The sequence below is a fragment of the Plecotus auritus genome (genome assembly GCF_963455305.1).
Source record: "Plecotus auritus genome assembly, chromosome: 8".
Taxonomy (NCBI): Eukaryota; Metazoa; Chordata; class Mammalia; order Chiroptera; family Vespertilionidae; genus Plecotus; species Plecotus auritus.
The window spans coordinates 62,605,942-62,621,882 of NC_137782.1; the positions used below are offsets into that span (position 1 = coordinate 62,605,942).

Genomic DNA, 15,941 nt, shown 5'->3' on the forward strand with positions numbered 1-15,941 from the left:
TTAGCATTCATGCAATCCATCGTTCTCATTTTACTGTCAAGAAAACAAAAGCCCAGAGTTGGGAAGATACTTGCTCAAAGACAGCAATTCACAGTCAGAACTAGAACCAGGGTACAGTATCTCTAAGTCAGCCGTGGGCAAACTACGGCCCGCGGGCCGCATCCGGCCCATTCGGCTGTTCTATCCGGCCCGCAGAGCCGAAAGAGCAGAGGGTTCTCTTGCTCTCCCCTCCGCTCCTTCACCAGCAGCAGTGTTAACATGGCAACGTCGGGAAACACGGCCGCAGCTCCTTCTTCTGAGTGGGCGGATTTATATCCGCCCATTCAGTAGAAGGAACAACCTCTCAATCTTCCAGAGGCTCCTTGTAATGCCCGGTGGGAATGCGTAGACACGTTATCATGGTGATGTAGGGAGACACGCCCCTGGAGAGCACAGTATCAGAGCATTAGCTAAAAAGGAGACCAACAACACTGTTCCCACTGAAGTTGATGTTTTAAAGACCAAAAACCTTTCAACCCAGTCTACATTGCCATCTACATCTACGTCCCGGGCATAATTTGGAAGTTGCACTAAAGAAAATGTTTAATTTACTGTTTACACATTTTGTTCTTTTCTATTTGTTTTAGTTTTAAATTATTTTATTATATTTAAGTTTAATTTGAAAGGCTTTTGTACCTTTCCTTTGTTAGGCAATTTTATTTTGCCTTTGCCATCTTCAATATAAGGTATGTTATTGTGCTATGATTCCTCCATTTTTTGAAGTTTCAACTTATAATAATTAGTGTTTACATTCTTCTTGTTAAAATGTTTGAAATGAATAAAACTATTGAAATAAATAAAAAAAAGACCGTACCCTTTTATGTAATGATGTTTACTTTGAATTTATATTAGTTCACACAAACACTCCATCCATGCTTTTGTTCCGGCCCTCCGGTCCAGTTTAAGAACTCATTGTGGCCCTCGAGTCAAAAAGTTTGCCCACCCCTGCTCTAAGTCCTAAAGCTCTGTCTGGCCATCCTGAGTGATGGAAGGAGCACCCAGAGAATAGCAAAGCAAACAGGAAACTGGGAGCTCAGAAAAAAAGGGATGGAGTTCCTTTTCAGATTTTTGTGATTAAGATAGCAGATAGAGACTGGGCTGAACTTAATGTATGACCTCAGAAACACAGGTCCTTGTCATCAGCTAAGGGAAATAATTAGCGCGCGCGCGCGTCGTGCTCTCTCTCTCTCTCTTTTTCTCTCTCTCTCTCTCTCATCAAAGGTAAACATGAAGAGAAGATTAAGTAATCTTAAAGATCACAACTAACTGACTGAGCCAGCCAGGCACTGAGAGGAAACGTACAGTATGAGGCAGCCAAGAACTTGATTAATAAATGAGGTTGGGTCAAGCCAATTTAAATAGGGAAGATGTGCCTGCTTACCTTCAGCATGTAACCTGATATACTCACTAAATTCAATCTAACATAGATCTCTCAGTTTGGAATCCAGGGCCTCCTCAGAGAAGACACCTTTTTAACTTTCACTTGACCTGAGCCACCACTACTCCTCAACCATACGCCATAACACTCCCATCCCTCACACACACACAACTTATGTTAATCTTGGCTCCCACAATACCCCTGCCTGGAATGGCCCACCCACCCCTTCCTCTGTTCCAATCCTGCTCATCTGTGTCCCATCATCTATGTCCCATACAGACTCTTCACATGGACTCTTTCACAGTGGGCACTCAAAATGTTGGCTGAATTGGGTGGAACTTAATCCAGCAACCCTTTTCCTTTTCTCACCATCATGATAGAAGCTAACAGCCCTAACCTGGAATGCCAACTAGAGTCCCAGCTCCTAAACCTGGGAGTAGCTGGCTCTCTTTCAGAGACAATTTGTGTGGTCTGGCCTCTCTGCCTTTTACCTCTGAAATAGGAGTAATCGTACCCTACCTGCTTTGGTTCAGAGGTTAGAGTGTTGGCCCGCTAACTGAAGGGTCATGGATTTCATTCCAGGTGAAGAACATGTACCTCAGTTACAGGCTCCATCCCAGCCCCAGTCTGGGCATGGGGGAGGCAACCAATCCATGTGTCTCACATGGATGTTTCTCTTTCTTCTGTCTCTCCCCTGCCCCTCCACTCTCTCTAAAAATCAATGGGGGAAAAAATATCCTTGGGTGAGGATTAACAAAAAAAGAGAGAGAGAGAGAGAGAGAGAGAGAGAGAGAGAGTAATAGTACTTGTCAGAAAAGCTAAGTGCTTTGAGATGAGAGGCTCTGGAAACACAGATTCTCAAGTTCAAGGCCATGAGTTTAAACTCACCTCAGACCCATGCACCATTTACCAACTAATGCTAGGAACTAAAAGTTTGTTTCCAGCCAAATGCGTCTTCTTTTATCACAAATGCCCTCGAGTATAGCTGTTGAGAGAGCTACACTGAGGACTCTGGATAGCCTGTTGGCTTTTTATTTCCAGAGTGTGGAGATTTCCATCTCGAGTGTGGAGATAGTTCGTGGTTTCAAGAAAGCCCAGAGTTTCAGGCTTGCTGTTCTCTAAAATCTCATGGTATAATGCACCAATTCATTCCCAACCTATGGGCTGTGAGTCCATAGGGTTCACAGTCATCACTCCACTGCTCTGTACTAGTATATGTGGCCACCCAGGGCACTGCCTGTGTACCACATGACAAATATATATATCACGCAAAAATAAAAATAGCTACCACACGTCCACCTACTACCATTCATGTCAGACACAGTCCTAGGATAGAGAAACAAATAGTGGGTATTCAATAAATACTGGTTGAAGAGCTGTCTGCAGCCACCAGCCCAATAGCCCCATCTAGGAGCTCGGGTCCCCCAGGGGACAAAATAAGCAGTGTGGAGACATTTTTGGTTGTCAAAACTGGAGAGGGGATGCTTATGGACATCTAGTGAGTAGAGGTCAAGGATGCTTCTAAACATCCTGCAATGCACAGGATAGTCTCCCACAACAGAGAATTATCCAGTCCATAATATCAATAGTGCCAAGGTAGAGAAACACTGCTCTAGAGACCACTGAGAAAACTAGATTATTTTGGTGAAAGAAATGGAAACCAGACTGGGAAATACACAATGCTAATGGTGTAGCAGACTATAAATAAATACAGTGAAATAAATTAATAAATTAATTAATAAAATTAATAAATTAATACAGTGGTCTGACACTAGTCCCACTGTATATAAGATGAGCCAGTCACTCTAAGGATCCCCAACTTTGTCCTCCTTAACCTGGCCCATACCCATTACAGACACATAGCCTTCCTGAAGCTGGCAAGGGAATCTGAGACTGAGCATTAATAAGAGGGAGGCAGAACCGTGTAGAAAAGCACTAGACTTGGAGCCTAAAGAAGGGTTCTAGCTTTGACAGTCCCTAGGAAAACCACTTAATTGCTCTGAGCCTTAGTTTCCTCCCCTGCAAAATGTGGTTAAAAATCACACCCTGCCCTTTCTAACTAATAAAGCTTCTCCGAGTTTCAAAATATGATCACGTATGTGAAAGTGCTTTGGAAGCCATAAAACCCTGTACAAATGTGATGTATCTCCCTGTAGAATAACAGGCATTCACACTGTGGAGGGAATGTTATAAAAATTGATTTCCAATGGCAGGATTTTGTCCATTGATAAGTTATAAGCACTATAGGCTATAGAGTCTTGGTCCCATGAGAACACCAAAGATACCAGAACCCACTGTGATACAGCCCACCTCAGGATGCCCAAGGCTCCTTGGTCAGTGCTATGACTCATATAATCCAAACCTCACCTTTTCATCTCTAGAGGGTGGGAGTGAGGTGTAATACCACTTAATGCAAGGGGCTGTTAAAAAAAAAATCAAAAGTGATCAAGTTTTTAAAGTGGGTGGCATTTCCCAAAGATAGAGGAGGGTTTTCATTTTCTGAAGATTTTTCTCCGGAAAAAAATTTTTTTTACTTTCAAATATAACTTTCTTAGACTGATCAAATAACTTAGAAAAGGTGTTCCTACTCTGCCATCTGTCCATTATACCTCCAAAATTACCTCTAAAATCTAAGCATGAGAAGAGCTGTCTGCAGCCACCAGCCCAATAGTCCTGTCTGCTAAGAACAAAAGCTGAATGCCAGGCTGATAGTTCCTTTCTTGGACGTGGTCAGAAAAGGCTATCAGAGCCCACTACAACTCAACAACCAAATCTATCCCAGACTTGCTAAGCAAACTGCAACCACTTACTTCCCAGTGTGCAAGATTCTAAAGGGAGAAAATGCTCTGGATAGGGGAAAGCAACTGATTGACCTGATGGAGAATTAAGAAACTAGCAATCATTTGAGATTTAAATGTCACCCTTGTCAGTCAACGTTTCCAAGTCTAATAAATTCTGGGAACACTGAGATGATCAAACTCCTCATCTTAATGGGGAGTCTTCCAGGTGGCCTCGTCTGAGTAGCAACCCCTTTCTTCAAACCTCTCCAGAGAACAGCAGCCAGGCTACACACATGTACAAATCTTATTTTTGCTTTTACAACTATCAGTCTTACAATGATTACAAACAAGCAACTTACAGTTCTTGCATATGCAGGTAGTAGAGAATCCACTCCTCAGATATATTAGTCCCTACCTTCTTTTGCCGGAAATAGATAAAGCAAATGTGTAATAATTATCAGAATAAGCTGTACTTTAAACTTAGTATTCTAAAGCTAATTATTTTATGACTAACCTAAGCCAAGCATTTATTCATTCAAACCCCCCCCGCCACCAATACACACACACACACACACACACACACACACGCACGCACGCACGCACGCACGCACACAAAGGGCTTCTGATTCAAATAAAGTACTTCAGTTTGATTCCTGTTCAGGGCACATGCCCAAGTTGTGGGTTCATCCTGGTCGGGGTGCATACAGGAGACAATCAATCGATCTCGCTCAAAAAAAAAAAAAAAAAAAAAAAAAAAGCACAATAAAAACATATTTTAAAAATAAAAAACAAAAGTACTGCATGTATTTCCATGTTCCTGGTTTTTCTTTCTCAAAAAGATTTCCAGCCCTAACCGGTTTGGCTCAGTGGATAGAGCGTCGGCCTGTGGACTCAAGGGTCCCAGGTTCGATTCCAGTCGGGGGCATGTACCTTGGTTCCGGGCACATCCCCAGTAGGGGGCGTGCAGGAGGCAGCTGGTTGATGTTTCTCTCTTATCGATGTTTCTAACTCTCTATCCCTCTCCCTTCCTCTCTGTAAAAAAATCAATAAAATATATTAAAAAAAAGATTTCCTATTAAATCAGCTTCAAGCATTCATACATTTTGAGCTCCCTTCTGCTCTAATATTCTAGAACTCTCCAAAATACCTATTTACTAAAACACATATTTAAGCAATACACACACTCCACTGTATATCCCATGCTCTGAATTCTTAATATGCTTCTAGAACAGATTACACTGTATCCTGATTACATAGGTTTACTTGTCTGTCACTCTATATGAGCATCTCAGAGGCAATGACCTGTCTTAATCTTCATTTATCCGGTAAACTAGCACAGTATCTGGCACACAGCTCAAGTTAACATATACATATCAATCAAGTATATGAAGCAAGTTTCTAGCTACCTTCTTTAAAAATGGACCATCTGAAATGAAATGCAAATTTCTACCTATGCAGCACTAAGACCAAAAAAAAAGGGGGGGGGGGATCTCAACAGAGTCCCTAAACAGTACACAATATCCAATCTATTTCAAAATCTTAGTTTCCTTTTCTCAAATACACTACTCTTTTTTTTTAAATATATTTTTATTGATTTCAGAGAGGAAGGAAGAGGGAGAGAGATAGAAACATCAATGATGAGAGACAATCATTGATTGGCTGCCTCCTGCATGCCCCTCACTGGGGATCGAGCCCGCAACCCAGGCATGTGCCCTTGACTGGAATCGAACCTGAGACCCTTCAGTCCGCAGGGCGATGCTCTATCCACTGAGCCAAACCAGCTAGGGCTCAAATACACTGCTCTTTATGCAACACAGCTAGATGAAAGCAATGTTCTTTTGCAATTTCCAGTTGTAACTCTAGATCTGAGGTGATGTCACATATCAACATGAGTATTTACACCCAACCTCCACCTCCCCCCACAACTGCCTACTTCCTTTTATTTTATTTTATTTTATTTTATTGATTTTTTACAGAGAGGAAGGGAGAGGGATAGAGTTAGAAACATCAATCAGAGAGAAACATCAATCAGCTGCCTCCTGCACACCCCCTACTGGGGATGTGCCCGCAACGAAGGTACATGCCCTTGACTGGAATCGAACCTGGGACCCTTCAGTCAGCAGGCTGATGCTCTATCCATTGAGCCAAACCAGTCAGGGCCTGCCTACTTCTTTAAGGACTAATGGGAAGAATCACATTGTCACCCCCAACCCTAAACTGTGGCAACTGCTCCCTTCTTCAAATCTCCACCAAGCTCCATTTAGGTAGGGTGCTCCTGTGGGTGGTACTTACAGCCAACTTTGGACTTTAATTACTCCTGTCCTGGGTTTATTCCCATACCAAGAGCCTCCTGAGAACATGGTTGTAAGGCAGGGCCTCACACCTGGGCCTGCTTTGGGACTCAGAGCCTTCTAGCTCTGAGCAAACTCAACTGCCCTGAGTATTCAACGGGAGGAGATGTCCTCAGCAGTCTGTGCCAAGCCCCCTGAGCAACCTGGTGCTTGCCACCTGTTTGCTTGTGTTATTGGGGAGGGGGAAAGGAGTTGGGAGGGGGGAGAAACGTATTTTTTTTTTTTTTTTTTTGTTCAAGACTGAAAAGAAGATAATGCACTTTGCTGGATTCTAACCCAATTAGGAATCCCTGCTCAAAAATTCACTATCACCCCAAAATCCAGGAAAAATGTCATCTTATATAACTGAAGAGGGCAAGTTTAATGATGGAATGTCCTGCTTCATCATCCCACCTAACTTCTGCTCCCCAATCTGAGAAACTTTTGTGATAACTTTTTTCTCTTAGAGAGAGAGCCACAGATCTATTCGCTGTAGCACCCACTGGGCCAGGAAATCCACATGGCATCTCAGATGGCTCCTATCACAGAACAGGCACTCAAAGAACACCTGTCCCTCCTGCTGTAGAAAACTTGGTAGATCAGAACAGTAGCAATATGATATAAACAGACTAGGAAAAAGCCATTGAACAAAGAAATTAGAACTCTTCAAAAAATCATTTCTGGTGCCTGACTTAGGAACCAGGAGTTGTGGTTCAATTCCCGGTCAGGGCAAGATTCCCAGTGTCCAGCGTGCAGGAGGCAGCAGTGATTCTCTCTCATCGTTGATGTTTCTATGTCTCTTTGCCTCTCCCTTCCTCTCTAAAATCAATAAAAAGGTATTTTAAAAAATAATTTCTAGTAGAAAAAGATATAACTTTAAAAAAGGCATTTCCTAGCCCCCACCCCTGTGGTTCTTATGGCATTCTACACAAGCCTTACTAGTTGGAAATTCTTTCTTTACTAACTGGTCCCCCCACCAGGCAGTAGTGCTCCCTGAGGATGGGAACTTTCTTTAACTTACTACTGGGGTTACCAGTGCATGACAACCAGTGGATCTTCATGACAGAACGCGTAAATGAATGTCTGTCAGTTATCCAAATGACTGTCATCTTTCATGAAGTAGGCTGCTACCCAATCAGCAGGACATTTGCTTCAAGTTTTTTTTCAAGAAGGGGAAGATGGACTTCTACTAAATCGACCATTTTCTGAGGCCTCATCAGATTTTGAGGTAACTGAAGGTATTTGGGAATAAGGTGAGCTAGGTAAGAGCTTAATCTTTGAGCAGCAAAAAAAGTAAGCAAATTGATCAGGGAGACAGCATCTTAACTGTCCAGGAATGAATACTGGCCTGGTCATGTGAAAAATGCCCAACATTCTCATTTAATCCCTACAATAACTATAAAGAAGTGTCTCTCAAACTTTAATGTGCATACAAAGACCTGGGGAATCTCATTAAAATGTAGGTTCTGCTTCAGAAGATCTTGTGGGGCCTGAAAGTACGCATTTCTAACAACTTCCCAAATGTTCCCACAGACCACACTTTGAGTAGCAAAGTTGTATAGTATCCTGTTTTTGCAGCCAAAGAAGCTGGTGCTCAGAAATATGAGACTTGCCCCAGATCACAAAACAAGTAAGTAGCAGAGGTGAAATGTAAACTCAGATCTTCTGATCCCAACCCAACGCCTTTTCTTCCATACCATACCATACCATACCATACCATACCATACCATACTATACCATACCTACCAATAACCTTTTAAACTAAACAGTCACAACCACAGAGATGTATAGTTTTTGTGAATTCTTCAAATAAGCCTTCCAGCCAGCTTTGCCCTGTAAGGAAGAAGGAGGAGATAGAGCTAGAAATATCAGCTACAGGAGAATCAAACCAGCCAGCTGCTCTTGTTAAGAACTTAAATCCTTCAATCTTTCAGCTAAGACTCCTGAAGAAGAACCAAAGAAACTTTAGGGGTTGCTAGATAATCATTCCTTTACTAATAAAAGGCCACAGCAAAGTATAACTGCTTTTCAAAAAAACAACAACAACTGTCTCAGTGATATGGGAATTATCAGGGCCACACAGCACACAGAACCAAATTAAATCCTAAACAAATGGCTAGACCTGCATGTTCTGGGCTATGCTGCCCAGACCTTGGCTGGAATAGTCAGAGTATTCACTCTGCCCACTCTACACCTTAAAAGCAACAAAGATGAGCAGGAGAACATCCAGGGGAGGATAACAAGGAAAGAACAGAAACACCAGGCAACAGAATAGTCAATGCAAGAGAGAAGATCTGTCCTAGGGAAGTGCAGGCTTGAGACATAAGCACCATCTTCCTTGATCATTCTTATCAAAGGAGTATTAGACCTGTTCTGAGGTCCCAAGAAGCAGAATGAGCAACCTCATTTCCCAACACTGTCTATGTCAGAGCTCAGAATTGCCCCCCATGCTTCTAACTCCAGATCCCACCTTCTCTCCATCTCCCAAGCTGCTTCTATGGAGCTACCACTCCAATCTGTACTGGATGTAGGTAATACAGGAAGACAGATCTGTTCCAAATAAGAAAGGCGATTTTATCGTCAGAGTGTCCAAAGACAGACTATGCTGTAGTGTAGGAGGATAGAGCATGTAATATAAATCCCATCAGCAGAGAGGTTCAATCAGAGGTTAATCTCTTGGTGGGAATACTACAAAGGGAATCTGGGCAATGGATGGGTGGCTGGGTGCGATGAACCTGCCAACCCTCAGAGATTAATTAATCTCTTCCTGCTGTGTTTTCCTCTAACGTTTCATTTATACACTTACCACAATTTGCCTTTTATCAGTTACTTGTACATGTGTGTGTTCTTCACTGAATTGTGAGCCCTTATAGTGAGAAGTAGGGGGTCTCAGTCATCTTTATATCCCCTTTTGGGCCTAAGACTATACCTGGGAAACCAAGGACATTTATGTCCCTCCTTTGTGCCAGGCACTCTGCTAGGCACTTTACATATATCAACTTATTCCGTATCCTTATAAGAACTCTAAGAATTATTGTTATTCCTTTTTATAGATGGGAAAACTGAGACTCAGAGTAGATAAGTAACTGCCAAGGTACTGTTGGTGAGTGGTTAAGCTAGCATTTAAATGGAGAAATATTTGCCTACACCAGCGGTCGGCAAACTCATTAGTCAACAGAGCGGCAAACCACGGCTCGCGAGCCGCATGTGGCTCGCGAGCTGCAGTTTGCCGACCACTGGCCAACACCATACATTATGCTGCCTCTCTCTTAGAAAGAACTCAATAAACATTTGCTGACTTGAAACAAATACCTTAAAAACAGGGTAGTACTGCCAAAACCGGTGTGGCTCAGTGGATAGAGCGTCGGCCTGCGGACTGGAGGGTCCCAGGTTCAATTCCGGTCAAGGGCACGTACCTTGGTTGCGGGCACGTCCCCAGTAGGGGGTGTGCAGGAGGCAGCTGATCGATGTTTCTCTCTCATCGATGTTTCTAACTCTCTATCCCTCTTCCTTCCTCTCTGTAAAAAAATCAATAAAATATATTTAAAAAAAACAAACAAAAAAAACAGGGTAGTACTATATCCAACTAGGACTGTAGTTTGTTTCCTATTATGATGCTTAAATTTTCCTTCTAAATATAGCCATCCATCCTCAAAATGACCAATATAAAATTGTTGTGTTTGAATATCCTCTGTCTCACTTTTTACAAGACAGTGGTGTAGCCCTAGCCAGTTTGGCTCAGTGGATAGAGCATCAGCCTGTGGATTGAAGGGTCCCAGGTTCGATCCGGACGGGGCTCATGCCGGGTTGCGGGCTTGATCCCCAGTTCGGGGTGTGCAGGAGGCAGCTGATCAATGATTCTCTCTCATCATTGATATTTCTCTCTCTCTCTCCCTCTCCCTTCCTCTCTGAAATCAATAAAAATATATTAAAAAAAATAAAAGAGTGGTATAGCACAAAACAATCTTGGGCAAGAGGACTACATTTTCTTAAACCCTTCCTATCCAAAAGAACTCCTAAGGCCCCAAGGGCTCCATCCCTCCTCCTAGTGGGCAGCAGCTCCATTTCAGGGCTCTGGACCACTGTAAACAAAGCAGCTCCTGGCTTCCTGCCTCAGAGATGTACACTCACACACATCCTCACAGGCCTCATTTTCCACACTCAGAAGTTCCCTGAATACAACAGTCCAACTCAAAGATCCTCACATTTAGCTAAACTTCCAAACAAAATCTATCTCGAATTTAAATCACATTATAAACCCACTGGCAGGCACTTAAAAAAATATTTAATCTCCCTGCCAAATGGGGCAAAAAAAAAATTTGTCATTTGAATCAAAGGCGCCAGCATGTTTGGACAGCCAACACATAAGGCCTCTCTGACATTTCATCTGTCTTAAGAAGTAAACCAAAACCAATCTAGCCAATCATTTCTTAAAACAAGAAACTTAAGTGTCACCAAGGGAAATTCCCACTGCTCAGTTCCCCAGCTGGGTTTCAGGTTTTCCATCCCTGGGCCTCTGGGAGAGGAGATCCTATTGGCATATTAACCATTAAGATGCTGTGATTTTCCACCTGTCAGAATGGCTATCATCAACAAATCAACAAACAACAAGTGCTGTTGAGGATGTGGAGAAAAAAGAACCCTCCTGCAATGCTGGTGGGAATGCAGACTGGCGCAGCCACTGTGGAGAACAGTATGGAGTTTCCTCAAAAAACTAAAAATGGAACTCCCATTTGACCCAGTGATCCCACTTCTAGGAATATATCCCAATTAGAAAGGATATGTGCACCCCTATGTCCATAGCAGCACAATTTACCATAGCTAAGATTTGGAAACAGCCTAAGTGCCCATCAGCAAATGAGTGGATTAAAAAACTGTGGTACATCTACACAGTGGAATACTACGCTGTGGTAAAAAAAGAAGGAGTTCTTACCATTTGCAACAGCATGGATGGAACTGGAGAGCATTATGCTAAGTGAAATAAGCCAGTCAGAGAAAGATAAATATCACATGATCTCACTCAGTTATGGAATATAATGAACAACATAAACTGATGAACAAAAACAGATCCAGAGACAGAGAAGCATCGATCAGACCATCAAACCTCAGAGGGAAGGTAGGGTAGGGTGGGGGTAAGGGGGAGAGATCAACCAAAGGACTTGTATACATGCATATAAGCCTAACCAATGGACACAGACACCAGGGGGGTGAGAGCATGAGAGGGGGAGGGGGAGAGATAAGGATACATATGTAACACCATAATCAATAAAAAAATTTTTTTTAATAATTTATTGGAGTTTTAGAGCTCAATAAAATGTTTGACTATTGAAGTAAAAAAAAAAAAAAAAGATGCTGTGATTTTCAACCTGATACCTTGATTCCAGAGAACCAAAAGCCACATTCACTATAAATTTAACTTAAGATATCTTCCCACATATTAATGTTTTACAGCAACGTTATTAAACATGAGAGAACCACCTGACTCCAGCAATAAGCAGACTTAATGAAGACATATTTCTGTGAGCTCCTGGCCTCTCTGCATCGATCAGACATTTTCAGCTGAATCTAACCTGTATATGAACTGATTTGCATCCATAAATCCAAAAGAAATGTACCACTGTAGTGTGTTTGAGACACCCAGTCTCCATTTCCCAATCTCATACAATTCTCTTGTTAAACTAAATTATGCTCCTTTCTACAAACTGTTTTCATCTTTATTAAAACAGGACAAAAGGGAAATCTGAACCACCAAGGGTAGATATTTCATAACTAGTTACAGTGCCTTAAAAAGAAAAGAATCTCAGATATCTGATCATCAGTCTTAGGAAGAAAACCAACAGGACACTGTTTAGAAAGGTACCAAAAGAGACCTAAGTTTCAGTGATTTTGTCATTTCACTTAGACTGCAATCCTGGTTTCCATCCAGTTCTCAGTGAAAGAACTTTTCCATTTTGATAATCAAACCAAAGAAGTCTGATTAACAAAAAAGAAAAGTATACTTACTCATGTGCTACACTCTTTCATACATTATCTTAGCTAATCCTCACCATAGAGTCATGTGAGATGTATAAAATTTCCACTTTGTAGAAAAGGAAAGTGATGATACTTAAGTCTCCTGGATGTTAGGGATCATGTCTAGTGTCTCTACATTCCTAGTACTGAGCTCCCAGCAATGAGTATGTGGCCTAGGACACAGTTTAAGAGCCTACTACATGCTTAAGAATGAATGCATGATTACGGGAAAAGGAAAATAAATTTGGAAAAAATATTCAATCTAAATTTTGCTCTAAGTCTTTAACTGAAACCACTGCCTGGAACACACCAGCACACTGCAAATAATCTACTTGAGCTTCAGAGGTTTGTTTCAAAGGACAATTTATCATATTTTAATGTGTATGCCACAAAGATACCATCCACATTTGGCTATACACTCCACAGGGCAGGGCCTGATCCTACTAACCTTTTTTTTCTCCCACTCAGCACCACACCTTGCACAGGAGGGCGTTTAATGATCTGAGCAATGACAAAGGTCATGATGACGCCTTCAGCCATCATGGGAGTAAATAAAACACAAGATGCCCACAGCCACCAGAAGAACTAGTCTCTGAGTCATTACTTCCTGTCTCCAGCCTCATTTTCCTCTCTGAACAATGGGAACAACAAGAGAACACACTCACAAGATTGTTTTAATTCATTTAATAAATACTAAGCACTAATCACATGCCAGACACTATGCTAGATGTGATGAACATGATTATCACATCATGCCTCATGGAACTCACAGTCCCAGTGGATGCTATGAGACTCATATGAAAAAAGGACTTTTCCAAACTTCAAAGAACTACACTATTAGGAAGTGCTGCTCCTCCTCTGTGTTTCCCAACTTGGTTAATGGCATCACCCTCTAGTCTAACCACTGTCCAAGCTCTACACTTGGGAATTGTCCTCAACTCTCTCTCCTTCATCCTGCGCACAGTTCTAATCCATCACCAAGCCTCTTCTGATTGTCCTTCAGAAAAGTCTCTGTCATTATCACTTCTCGTCTAGTTTTCCATGCTTCTACACTAGGCACTTTGTTCCTACCTGAATAATTACAATTCTTGTAATAATGATAATGGCAAGCAGTTATTGATCACTTACCATACGGCAGGCTTTGTATTAAGAGCTTTGCATGCATAACGTAATTTAATCCAATAAAGTAAATACTACTACCCTTATTTATAGATGAATCTGAGGTGCAGAGCAACCTACCCAAGGTGCACATAGCTAGTGACAAAGCTAAGGCTCAAATCCATATCTATGAGATTCTACCCTTATCTGTTACTGGATCCCTGCCTCCAGTTCTTTCCTGGTTAGTCTACACTCTTTCCTTATGATGCTGCTCGAGTGTTCTTTCAAAAATCCAAGTCTGAAGGCTACAGGCCACTCCTGTGTTACCTATTTGTTGTCCTACCACACTCTCACAGCTCCCCAAATTCTTTGCTGACCCACCTCACATCTCCCTCTTCTGCGAAGCCTTTTTTGCCCTTCGCCCCCAGACAGGAACCTTCTCCTCTTTAGCCTTGGCCCGGAATACATACACGCTCATGTTTCAGCACTGACAGGTATGTTTCTTTTCTTCTCTCTCTCTCTCTCTCTCTCTCTCTCTCTCTCTCGCTCTCTCTCGCTCTCTCTCTCCTACACACACACACAGCACAAAACTCACACAAACTCGAAGTACGCACTTCCAATCCTGAGTCCCTGGAGGACAAGCACAGTGTATTTTCATCTCTGTTTCTCTAGGTCCCAGCACAGTATCAAGTCAATAAGTGACTAAATGAGTGGTATGTGGTGGCGTTAACACCTCACAGCACTATCCCAATAAGCAGATATGACCTTTCCCCCAGAGGACGCTATAAAGAAGGGCAGTAGCTTCTGTCCTCTCAGGAAAACTCAAGATAGACTGCTTTCAGCAAAGTTATTTCAACTGTGGATTGGTACTCCACAGTCTGCTAGAAGCCTCGCTCCAAGCCTCTTTCAAGCCAATTCAATCACCTCTAAAACTGCAGAAACTAAACGAGCTGCAGACCAAAAGACCACTGGAAAATTGCCCTTTGATGGGAGATGGCATAAAATGATGCCCTCCTCTACCACCCTGAAATGAGCAAAGCATTCCCAAATGCAGACCAGTAAAAACAATGACTCTAATTACCATGAACAACAGAGGACCTTCCTGACTGAGAGTCATCCCCCAAAAAAAGCTAGAGACAGCAAAATCTGACCCTGCTCTCCATGCCCAGAGCTACAACTGGAGTCTAGGCCACAAACAGATGACTACAACTGTCTTCTCACTGGTCTCCCTGTTCCCACCCTCACTCCCTCAACCAGTCTGTTTTCCAAAGAGCAACCAGATGGTGTTTTTAACACCATTATCAATAATTATGACAACTAGGACAGGCATAACACCCTCCAACAGCTTTCCATCCACTTGAAATAAACTCTTTCCAAACTCTTTACCAGGTAGTTCAAGGTCCACTCCCCACCCCCTTATTTCACACCACTCTCCCCTTCAATTACTGCATTCTATAAACAGAGGTCTTCTGTTTCTTAAAACAGGCCAACCTCTGGGCCTTTTCCTATGCTGTTCTCCAGGCCCAAAGGCCCCTCCCCTAGATTTTTCCAGAGCTGGTTCCTTCTCAAGAACAAATTTACCTTTTCAAAGGGGACTTCCCTGACCACTCTATCTAAAGTGACACCCATTTCCACCCCATCACTCCCCATCAGTTATTTTTTCCCTACACATCACAACTAGACAATATTTTCTTGACTGATTGTCCTGTCTCTGTCTTCACCCTCACTAGAGTAGAAGCTGTGTTTTGTTCACCCTATGAAAGCACACAAAATTCCAAAAGAATTGTAGACTATTGACAAAGGAACATCCTCAGGATGGGCTATTTTGTTCTTACGTTAAAATGAAGAAAATATCTATTTAGCCCTTACTATGTGCTGGGCACTGTAAATCCATAATCTTCCTTTCAGAAAGGTAAATTAACTAGTTCAAGGTCACAGGGCTAGGGACTACCAGAGTTCAAGTTAAGTAACTTATCTATAGAGCTTTTCAGCCCCTCTCACCTTTGCCCCCTCTTAGGGGAAGGGTCTCAGGCTATGTATGGTTCACTCTCATATTGCCATAACAAGAAAAATTAAAAGTCTAAACTGCTTTACAATTATTAAAGCATTTTCACATTCACCTTAAGAATATAAAGCAAAAAGGAAAAAAAATAATATAAAGCTCTTACCCAGAAAGCCATACAACAATTAAAGTGCCTCAAGGTTCAATATCCCTGCCCTTAAACACAGCAGTGGGGACTGGGGAGGAGTCCTGGCCAATGGAGGAATGGAATCTTTATTTCTGGTATAGAGGGATGGGGAAGC

At 42.2% G+C, this 15,941-nt stretch overlaps 1 protein-coding gene across 1 annotated transcript in view; it reads right to left on the bottom strand.

Moving 5' to 3' along the window:
* Window positions 1-15,941, bottom strand: part of CHMP4B (charged multivesicular body protein 4B) — a 47,523-nt gene that overhangs the window by 30,534 nt on the left and 1,048 nt on the right. The gene's annotated exons all lie outside the window — the stretch shown is intronic.